Genomic DNA, 12092 nt, shown 5'->3' on the forward strand with positions numbered 1-12092 from the left:
TATCCATCGGCAGATGACTGGATAAAGATATGTTGTACACACACATACACACACAGGAATATTACTCAGCCATCAAAAAGGTTGAATACTTACCATTAACATCCACATGGATGGAACTGGAGGGTATTATGCTGAATGAAATAAGTCAATCAGACAAAGACAATTACCACATTGTTTCACTCATATGTGGAATATAAGAAACAGGGCAGAGGACAGTAGGGGAAGGGAGGGAAATCTGAATAGGAAGTCATCAAAGAGGGATAAAAACCATGATAAACTCTTGATTATGAGAAACAAATTGAGGCTTGTGGGAGGGGAGGGGAATGGGAGGATGGGGAAATTGGGTAATGGGCATTAGGGAGGCACATAATGTGATGAGCATTGGGTGTTATATGCAACTGATGAATCTGAACCCTACATCCGAAACTAATGATGTACTTACTATATATTGGCTAATTGAATTTAAATTAAAACAAGTCATAAGGAAGAAAAAATACATTTACAATACTATTCTATACTTATTGAAAAAAATCTCTGTATAAATCAAATTATACAGCAGTTCAAACTGGTGTTGTTTGAGGGTCAACTGTATATTGTTTCCCATCTTAAAGCCTTCCAAATGCTTTTGGGAGAAAGGACAGAATCTTTAATGCTGTTGCAGGATTTCCTTTTCCTTTGGTGCCCATGGTTCTTGGTAATGCCACTTTTAAGAATGAAGAGATTGACCAGACAAAGCATGGTGGACAGCAAAGCCAAGTTTATTGAGTAATAGCAAAGTTCATTGAATGATAGAGTACAATGCTCCCAAAGAAGGAGGGTACCCGAGAGGGTTGCCAGAGGCCTAAGTCTACGGGTTTTTTGGGCTGTTTTAATCTGTTTAACCCTCCATGAACCTCCACCCGACCAGGTTTTATCAAGTGGGAAAGGGTGGAGGGCTCCTTCTAGGGTGGGGTAAAATCCTTTAAAAGGTGGTTGCCTCTTGGAAGTTGGTGGGGTGGGGGTGGGGGGATCCTCTTGTTCCTGCCTACCTTTCTTTCAATTATCCTTCAGCAGTGTGACCCACAAGACCCTAGGTGATTCTGCTCCCACTTGCTCCTGCAACTTTAGCTCATGATCCTCTTTCCCTGGCTTTCTAACCTTTGAACAAATGAATTCCTTGAACATGCCAAGCTTTTTCCTGCAACTGGTGGGCCTTTGCATATGCAATTCTGTGTGGAACTCTCTCTTCCCCATTTACTATCTAGTCAATCCCACATTCGTCTTTTGGACCTCAGTTTAAATGTCATTTTGGTGAAGAAGCCATGTTTGATCACCCACTCCTTCAGGCTAGGTCAGATTTCCCCCAGCATGCATTTTCATGATGCAATATACTTTTCTTTTACTTAATTTGTTGTACAGTCCATTTTCCTTTGTTGTCTTTTTTACAGCTTATTAGTTTATAATTACTTGTTTGGGTCTATGTCTTCTGTAAGTTCCAAGAGGCCAAAGACTGGTGTGGTTCACTATTCTGTTTACAGTGGTGAAGGCACATCCTTAAGTGAGTCAGTGAAGAAATGAACTGGGTGGCTTGGAGAAACAGTAACAGAAAGCTGAAGCATAGTTTTTCACTCTATCCTCGTAACAACTTTGTATTATCATTGCCTTTTCATAGGTGAGGAAGCTAAAGTTCAAGGAAGTGAGGTTACTTGTCCAGGATGTATAGAACAATTCTTCCAGGAGGAAGGGTCTTTGGGATACTCCAAGTTATAAAAAATAACCAATTGCCTACTAATAAATTTCTCCAACTGCTTTGTCCTTTGTAAGTGCTAAATAGTATTGATATCTCTTTGTTATTTCCAAGAAGTTCTTTAGGATAAGCAAACCAGTTGGGCCAAGCCCACTAAAGCCTTCAGGGAAAGTTCTGATAAATGAAGAAAGCATTTCTCCTTCATTGAAATGGAAAACAGAAAGGAGCTGGGTGGATTAAAGCAAATCAGGTAGAAAAAAGAAGCTTGTGTGATAATGGCAAGAACAAAGAAAATGGATGAGATAAAGAAAGCGAAGGAGAGATAAATACAAGGACACAGGGAAGCAAAGAAAAACAGACTTCTCAAGTCCTTAGGGAAATCCAGAAGAGCAGTGAGGAAGATGTTCTTCTGTTTAACAAAACTAGCAGTGTTTCTAAATACCCAGGTGTTTAGGAGCAAATAACCCGAGTACCTGATGGCTACCTGGGTTGTTCACACCAAGATTTCAGCATTCTTTTGGTGGATCAAGATTAATGTAGCATTTGCTATTTGCTCCTAATGTATTTGTTTCGATATAGATGAAAGTGAGAGGAAATTAGAGGAATAAGATTTCCTCCTCTATCCTAGACCAAAATAAATAATGTGTCCCCATCTCCTATGCTGTGTTCCCCCATTGGCCCCATTCTGAGGTTTGCCCTGACCCCTGTTAAATTAACTAAACAAGGAGGCCATTAGATGGATGTGGCTCTCAAGCCATGGTGGCCTATGTAAGCAAACCAAAGTCTAAGCTGACAAACTCCTCAAGGCTATGAAGTAAAAATCTCAGGACAACCAATCACAAACAACCAATGAGGATTTAAGCTCGGGCTGATCAAAAAATTTCCTTTCTTCACTTCCACACTTTCTCTATAAAAGTCTTTCCCCTTTGTTCCTGTTGGCAGTGCCCTCCTAACCTCTTTCAGTGTCTCGCTGCGAGATTGGAATTGATCTTTTCTCAATTTAACTCTTAAAATGTGTCATATGCCTCAGTTTATCTTTTAACACTCTCTAAGTGGGTTCTTCCATGAGCCAGCCATGGGAAAATAATTTTACTCCTCTAAATCTCTTTCCTTGTCTATTCTCTCTTTCTGAGAGGATCATTCACGGTTCAGGGCGTGGCTCCCAGAATCTCGGTAGAGGTAAGGAGTTGAGGAGAGAACTTCTAGTATAACCTCAGACAGGATGTGTGAATCTCTACTGCATTATCCCACTTACCCACCAAGCTTTATGTGTTCTTTCACCCTTTCCTCAATTTCCAACACTTTAAATTTTAGACTTTTGATATTGCTTCATCTATGAAATAGTTTTTCTGGAATTGTGCCCTATGAATGGAAAATTTTGTGGCTTCTAAAAATTAAGGGGAATTAGTTTCTGTCTTATGGATTATATATAAATGAAATATAATTTGAGGGTAAGTGAAAATGACAACACCAGGTTTGGAATATATTTTTAAAGGAAATATGGATGTTTTAATATTGTTTTAGAACCAAAGTAAGGGAGAAGCAAGTCTTAAAGTTGTATTCTTGAGGATGCTATCCCTCTATGCCAGTGGATCCCAACGTGTGATCTTGGACAAGCAGCAGAAGCAGCATCTGGTATTTGTTATAAATTCAAAATCTTGGGGTACCTGGATGACTCTGTCAGTTGACCATTCAACTCTTGGTTTCAGCTGGGGTCATGATCTCCAGGTCCAGGGATCAAGCTCCATCAAGCCCCATAGAGCCACTCATCAAGCTCCATGCTTAGCCCAAAGTTTGCTGGACATTCTCTCCCTCCCCACTCTGCTTCCCCCACCTCACTGCGCTCTCAATCTCTCTCTCTTGCTCAAATAAATAAATGAATAAAATATTTAAAAAGAAGAAAGAAAAAGAAAGAAAGAGAGAGAGAAAGGAAGGAAGGAAGGAAGGGAGAGAAATAAATTAATTCAAAATCTCTGGTCCCATCACAGACTTACTAAACCAGAGACTCTGAGGCTGAGGACCAGCTATCTGTTTTCTAACAAGCTCTCCCCTTTAAAGTTTGAGAAAAAATTGTTTTATGCTATAAAGTGGGAAGCTTGGGTAGGGGGTGGAGATAGTAGACAGAAAACAGAGCAAGTGTGAATTGATATGTTTTCATCATTAAAAATGAAGATAATAATAGGTTGAAGCATGTGAAATTGTCAGCAGTCAACTATTTCTGACCCACATAAAGGCAAGATAAGACTCAATCAAAAATGTCTATTTGGGGGGTATTATTATGAAGATAATATAACTTATGTAAAAAAAAAAAAAAACCTTGCACGAAGTCTGGATATGAAAGTTCAATAAACATTAGTTTCTCTTCCTTTTTTTCCTGTTTCTTGAAAACATACTGATCAGGGCCTCTATTCTCAGAAACAAGCTCTAAAGTAATTATCAGGTGTGCCTTCCAGTGCCCAAGAAAGATCAATAGCAGACAATTCACCCCCATACTCACCAGAAGGAACTGTTTTGTTAGATGACGAATGTGCCACCAGCTCACATTCCCTCTAAGAAAATAAGTAGTTGTCACTCTCCAGTGATTTAGACAATTGGAGTAATAAAATGTCTAGATGTTTACCTACACATACCTCTGGACCAATATAGCAACTAGATTTCTCCTTATCTACCTGCTTTTTTTCAGGTATTTGTATATGCCTAGTCCTTCCTTCCAGCTCCTTACCTGCAATTACATTCTTGTAAAATAACTGGCTTCTCGGAAGAGATGGAAATGAGCACTGGTCCCAGAAGCAATTCTGACTCTTGGCTGATGTCAGTGCAAATCAGGTGTAAGTTCAAGGTTTCTCTTGTCATACCAGGTTTGTCAGTCAATGTGGTGCAATAGGTTGTGTTATTGGAAATGGCCAAGAAGGGAAAAAAATCACACCTTCTAACCAATCTATGTTAGCTAAATGAGTAATGATAAATCTGGATGATTAAGCTAAATGCATCTTATAATCCTTGATAGCTTCAAAGGAAAAAGATGGAGATGACGTTGGAGGAGGAGGAGAAAGAAAGGAGAGAAATGGAAAAGAGAATGGAACACTTTTCTTGGATAAATACACCCTATCCCCAAATTAAAGCGCATAAAGGATCAGAATTCTGTTATATGCATCATCGAATAGTGCTCTCTCCAATAGAAGGGAAAGAGAGACAGTCAATAAATAGTCAATACTCGTGAATGACTTCAGGAGTCAAAAGAAGTAAGGGATCTACAGATTTTTGTATAGTAGAAAGTTGACAGGATAGATACTTTATTGGGTTTCTTAGTGAAGAGTTCCTGTGCACTGAATGTTTGTGTCCCCCCGAATTCACTCAAGGTAATGAAGGTGATCCTTCATCATTTAGAGATGAGACCTGTGGGATATAATTAGATCATGAGGATGGGGCCTCATAAATGGAATTAGTATCTTAGAATGAGAGACCAGAGCTCTTCCTCTTTCCCTGCCATATGAGGATACAATGAGAACATGGCTGTCTGTAAACCAGGATGAAGACCTTCACCAGAACATGACTATACTGACACCTGGATCTTGGACTTCCGTCTCTAAGACAATGAGAAATAAATGTGTATTATTTAAGCTACCCAGTCTACAGTATGTTGTCATGGCAGCCCAAACTGACTAAAGGAAGACTTTATTTGCCATTCAGATTTTGAAATAATGATGCCCGTTCTTACCATCTGCCCCTTGTTTCAAACTGATGAATTATCATCAAAGCACCTGTCCATGTTGGAAATAATCCATATGCTCAAGGGACTGGTGGTTCCCCCCATCCTTTGGTAGAATATTAGTGCCCTGCCTCTTTGTTGGTGCTCACTTAATTGTTTGGGGAAATGAATCTGTCCTTCTCAGTTCATTCCCAGAGCACACAGCCAGATGGATAATAACCTTCCAGCTCAAATATGAGGTTACAGTGCACTTGGGAGTTTGTAGTTACGTGTTTGCTTCCTAATGACAGTCTCTATCCTGCCTTCTAGTCCAACCCATCCAACCTCAATCTTTCAGATTCATCACCTGGTAGCTGAGGGCAGGGCCACTGTGCAACCAAGCTGGGGTGTGATATAAACACTCTAAGTTCTAAAGAGCCTGACAACTTTGAGATAATTGGAACTAGGTAAAGACAATCTGTTACATATTCTGTTCTTTCTTAATTATTCTTATCCACCCTCCTTTCACACACAATTTTTGTTTTGAATATTTATGTGTATCTGATCATAAGAGGAAAAAAATAAAGCCAGTCATGCTTTACTGTGAACCAAAGATGGCTTCATATGCTCAGTTTTCTCTGTCACCTAAGTATTAAAAGTATATTTTCCTCTAGAAAAAATGGAAATACTTCTTTCTATTAACTACAAAACGCTGAGTGTAATTATTTTTCCCCTCTTGAAACTGGCCTTTCTCACTCAGTCAAATAAAATGTTAAAAAGGATGAAAACGTACTTAACTTGAAGTTATGTAAGGTCAACATAATGTCTTACACACACACACACACAGAGAGAGAGAGAGAGAGAGAGAGAGAGAGTCTTTGTCTCCTGAGAAGACTAAGTAGCTTTTCCTTCATTTCACCCCACTCTTTCCTCCACATAGAGGCCCCTACAGAGTGGCTAGCCCAAAACACAACATAAGAGGATCTTGTCAGAGGCTCAAGAGAGCAGCCCCCCCCCCCCCCCCCCCCCCCAGTTCTCACCTGCACACAGTCCATTCTTGCTGCTTGGGTCAAGTCCATGGGCATATAAGCTCCCTTAGCACTTTCCAGTCCTCCTCCTGCCTGAGCTTGCTAGGACTGCCATAAAGAAGTACCAAGGTCTGGGTGGCTTTAACTATAGCAGTTTCTTTCCTCACAGTTGTGGAGACTAACAGGTATCAGCATGGCTGGGCTCTTCTGAAGGCTTATCTCCTTTCTTGTGTCTTTATTTTGGTCTTCCTCTGTATGTGTCTGTGTCCACATTTCCTCTCTTTATAAGGACACTAGTCCAACTGGATTAGGGCCCACCCTAAGGATTTCACTGAACCTTAATTATCTCTTTAAAGACCTGTCTCCAAATACAGCCAGTTTCTGAGGTACTGGGGTTAGGACTTCAGGATATGGATTTGAGATGGGGGGGTGAAATTCAGCCCAGAACACCCCCTTATAATAGCCAAGATATAAAAACAACCTAAGTGTCCATTGATAGATGCAATAGATGAATGGGTAAATATCTATATAGATATACAGATATCTATATCTATATCTATATCTATATCTATATCTACAGCTTTACCTTGGCCACTTTCTATCAACCACAAGCAAGTTATACAATAAAGCCAGCCTATATTCAAGGGAAAGAGATGGGACCTCACAGTTATATAGGAGAAGTTTCAAATCATTTGCATGGGTAGCTTATAGGTATATATCTATCCGAACCACATAAAAGGTTGCAATCTCATCATTCATGATGACATGGATAGACCTAGAAGGTATTATGCTAAGTGAAATAAGTCAAAGAAAGGCAAATACCATATGACTTCACTTATCCGTGAGACCTAAAGAGAAAAACAAAACAAATGGACAAATAATGGTAAGAAAATAGAAATAGACTGTAGACTCAAACAGAGAACAAACTGGTCGTTGTCAGAGGAGACAGGGGTCAGGGGATAGGTGAAATAGGTTAAAGGGATTAAGAAATACAAAATTCCAGTTATAAAAAAATAAGTCATGGGAATGAAAAAAATACAGTAGAGGGAATATAGTCAATAATATTGTAATAACTTTGTATGATGACAGATGGCTACTCTACTTATCGTGGTGAGCATTTCCTAATGTGTATAATTGTCGAGTTACTGTGCTGTACACCTGGAACTAAAGCAATATTTTATGGCAGCTGTGCTTAAGTAAAAAAATAAAATATAATAAAAAAATAAATCCTGCCATTTGGGACAACATGGTCAGACCTTCAGGGTATTATGCTAAGTGAAATAAGTCAGACAGAGAGACAAATACTGTATGACATCACCTATATGTGACATCTAAAGGAGCTGAACTCATAGAAACGGGGTAGATTGGTGGCTGCTAGGAGTTGGGAGTGGAGGGAGTGGGAAGATGTTGTTCAAAGGTTTAAACTTCCAGTTATAAAATAAATAAGTTCTGGGGATCTAAAGTGCAGCATGGTGATTATAGTTAGTATTACATTACATACTTGACAGTTGCTAAGAAAATATGGTTGACCTTTGAACAACACATTTATAAATGTATTTTCTCTTCCTTATAATATCTTAATAACATTCCACCTAAGTTTTTTTTTTTTTAATTTTATTTATTTATTTGACAGAGAGAGGTCACAAGCAGGCAGAGAGGCAGGCAGAGAGAAAGAGGAGGAAGCAGGCTCTCTGCTCAGGGAGCCCAATGCGGGACTTGATCCCAGGACCCTGAGATCATGTCCTGAGCCGAAGGCAGCAGCTTAACCCACTGAGCCACCGAGGCGCCCCCTAACTTAAGTTTTTAAAGGACCATTCTGTTAGCTCTTTGGAGAACAGAATGTAAAATGGTGTTTGGCATGGATTGTGAGTATAATTTTATTATGTTCAATAATATCTGGGCTAGATCCTTTATAAGTAAGCATGCCTAATGTCTGAACACATTTTTAAATGGCCAAAGAACGAGGAAAGGCCGGTGTAGATAAGCAAGTGTAAGAACAAAAGGCAGCCAGGAGTTAAGCTGGTGTTGTAAAATAGAACAGAATATGAGATTTCAGTGAGTCTGCATGGATTAAGATCTTGGAGCATTTTGAAAGTGAGAGCAGAATGAATAAATGTTGATCCTATATCAAATAAGTAAAATAGTTCTTAAGTTAGATTACCATGGATCATGGCTTTGTAGATCAATAGTAATATAATCACCCCAAAATTAGTAGTTTAAAATAATAATAAAATTTACTTTGCTCACGAAACTGCAATTTGGGCAGAACTCGGCAAGAACTGCTCTATTTCTGCACAGCATCAGCTGGGAAAATTCAAAGATTAAGGCCTGGCCTCACCTGCGGTCTTTCTCCCATGTCTGATGGCTGATGCTGGAAAACTCAAACAGAGAGCTGACACAATTGGGCTTCTGTGATACTGTGATTTATAATAAGAAATATATATTTGGTTCTTATCCAGTTCTCTCCTGCACAGAAGACCTAAAACCCTTGGAATTTCCTGTGACGAGAGCGATAGAGGTGGCTTTTGTTATGTTAATGAAGCACCTAAAGATGGGGCTGGTTGCCAGGGGAACCAACGATGATTAAAGGGTGGCAACTTTCAGTCCCACCCCAGACATCTGGGAAGGGGAAAAGGGCTGGAGATTGAGTTCAATCACAAATGGCCAAGGATTTAATCAATCAAGCCTGTATAATGAAGCTTCCATAAAAACCCAAAGGACTGGATTTGGAGAGCTTCCAGGTTCGTGTACACAGCAAGGTTTGGGAAGAGTGGGGCACTTAGAGGGGGCATGGAAGCCCCCACATACCTTTCCACATACCTTGTTCTATGCATCTATTCCATCTGGCTGTTCCTGAGTTATATCCTTTTATAACAAGCCAGTAATCTAGGAAGCAAAATGTTTGAGCTGCTCTAGCAAATTAATCAAACCCAAAGAGGGGGTCATTGGGACCTCCAATCTACAGCAGGGTGAGAAACACAGTAACAGCCTGGTCTTGTGATTGGCATATGATGGGCAGTCTTGTAGGACTGAACCCTTAACCTGTGGGATCCAAAGCTGTCTCTGGGTGTCAGGACTGAGTTGAATTGTATAGGACACCTAGCCGATGTCACAGAATGGCTTAGTGGTATGGGAGGAACCAGATAACCATGCACGTCAGAACTGATGATCAGACTCCTAGCTTCTGTAGGTCTATGAAAACTCTACCTGGTCCCTCTAGTATGGCAGTTTCAGGGTTACTGGACTTCTTACATACTAACTTGTGAGTCCCAGGGCAGAAGTCCTGAGAGATAGAGAGAGCCTGGTAGAAGCTGTATCACCGTTTAGGATCTAGCCTCAGAAAGAGTACAGCTTCCCCTAGGCCACTTTCTGTTAGCCTCAAGCTAGTTATACAATAAAGCCAGCCTATATTCAAGGGGAAAAGATGAGACCTCACAGTTATATAGGACAAGTTTCAAATAATTTGCCATATACTTTAGAACTACTCCATAAATGTTTTACTTACAGCTCTTTAGATACCTAGAACACACTTGCATCGGCCTCTGACCTTGATGTCGCCAGGCCCTCTGAGCATGGCCCCTTTCCTTGGCGTGCCAGTCCCTGCTAATCCTCACTCTGGAGAAGAGGCCTGCAAACCGATGAACCTCTGGGAGTTCTCCTATTTGTGCCCACCAGGGACGAAAAGGAATAATTAAGTTCCCTAGAAACCATTTGCTGTTGTTCGTGATGATATAGCAGAGGTCTAATGGAGAAGATGAATAGACAGTTTGCAAATGACAATCAAACAATATAAAAACTACTGGCTCCTGGGCATCTCCACCCAGTTTATCCCCTGAACTCAATGTATCCAAAGCTGACTTCTCCTCTATCCTTCCTCAACTCTACCCACTCGTATTCCTTATTTTCATTTCCCTACCTCATCACCCACTCACATTGCTCACATTAGAAATCTGGTAGTGGAGTGACATCCCCTTCCTCTCTTCATTATATATATTAAAAAAGTCCACCCTCTAAATAACTCCTGAATCCATCCCCTCCTGTCTACCTCTATTGCTTCTGCCTTAATTCAATCCTCAATGTCCCTCATTCATAGTAATTAATAAACTAGCTATTTAGCCTCTCTTATCATTTTCTCTTCTACAAAGTCAATGATCATCTTTCTAAAACAAAGATCTAATAAGGATATTGTCTTGAATAAAGCAATGTTTCTTCATTACTCTTCTGGTTCCTTATTACTTATAGGATGAGGATTCCAGTTTTCAGCAGAGCATAAAAAGCCACGTTTCATTTTTCATCAACAGGTGCATCTAACACTTTAATCACTGCCTCCGTCTCCAACACATATGTCCTCTCTTATCTCTGTATCTTTGGTCTAGTGTTTCTTCCAGGAAGTCCTTTATGCCTTGGATCCATCAGTGAAAATCCTTCATTTTTCAAATCCCAGCTTCAATGTTACTTCTGTTATAAAATCTTCACTCTAAGGCCATCTTCTATCCCACAAAACCTATAAGTTTCTTAAGCATACAAAACATTGTCTTGTCCATCTTTGTATCTTACCTGTCCAGCATATAAAATATAGTCTATAAATATATATTAAACTAATGAATGAATAAATGAATTAGAATTAGTATTTTTAAACTAGCACAAACTTTACACTTGCTCAAAATTTTCACTGATTTATACTCCAAAATTGCCTCCTTTATAGGTGATGTTTATGGTGCCATTCCAAAGAATATTAGATCTGGCAAGGGATTCAGAGAGTATTTAATTTATTTGTGTCAATTTTTATATAAAGAAGGCAAGGCTCAAAGGAGAAGAAAGAAACAATTTATTGACCCAGCCAAATCCACATATATATCATATTTAACCTTCATGTCAAACATGTACCTCAGATGTTAATTTTTCAATTAAGAAGATATATTTCAGAGAGATTGTTTAATTTCCCCCTCTGTCACACACTAAACTGGGCTTCTAACCCTGCTCGCTTGTTGTTCTTTCCCATACATTCTAATATCTTTCCCCTGTTTTTCCTTCTTATTTATTATTGAGATATAATAAAGACCTCCGTTAATTACTAAAACCACACTCAATTTTCGAATTCATTCAGATCTCATTTCTAATGCATTAAAAAAGGGATGATCTGATCTTCTCCCTAGAGATAAGGATTTGAGTAAAGGTATGACATCTGCAAAGAAAAGGGACATGGGAGTAAATCACAAGAGACAAAATAGTATAAAGGAGAGGTCACAGGCTTTGGAATCAAGTAGAAATGAAATCAATTCCTAACTCTACCTTGAATTTGGAGCACCAGTCTGACCAAATCCTTAAAAGCCAAAGTATAAGTGTACCTCAGAAGATTATAAAAACCATCAATTATAATTATTTTACAGGTTCCTTGCACCTCTTACAGTGATTATAGAAACTCTAGTTTCTTAATTCCTTCTTGAAATCTTAGAACACGCAGCCCAATGGCAGTATAGGCTGGATAAGCATTAAGATGTATCCTATCTTCAGACCTAATAAAATACATTAAAACTTATTTTCCCATTAAATCTATTTTCAAGTTGATTTTCTATGTAGGATAGTTTTATTTCTTCTTTCTTTCCTTCTGTCTTCCTTTCTCTTTTTTCTAATCAGAAAGAACCATGTT

This window comes from Mustela lutreola, chromosome 8 (assembly GCF_030435805.1).
Source record: "Mustela lutreola isolate mMusLut2 chromosome 8, mMusLut2.pri, whole genome shotgun sequence".
NCBI classification, from domain to species: Eukaryota; Metazoa; Chordata; class Mammalia; order Carnivora; family Mustelidae; genus Mustela; species Mustela lutreola.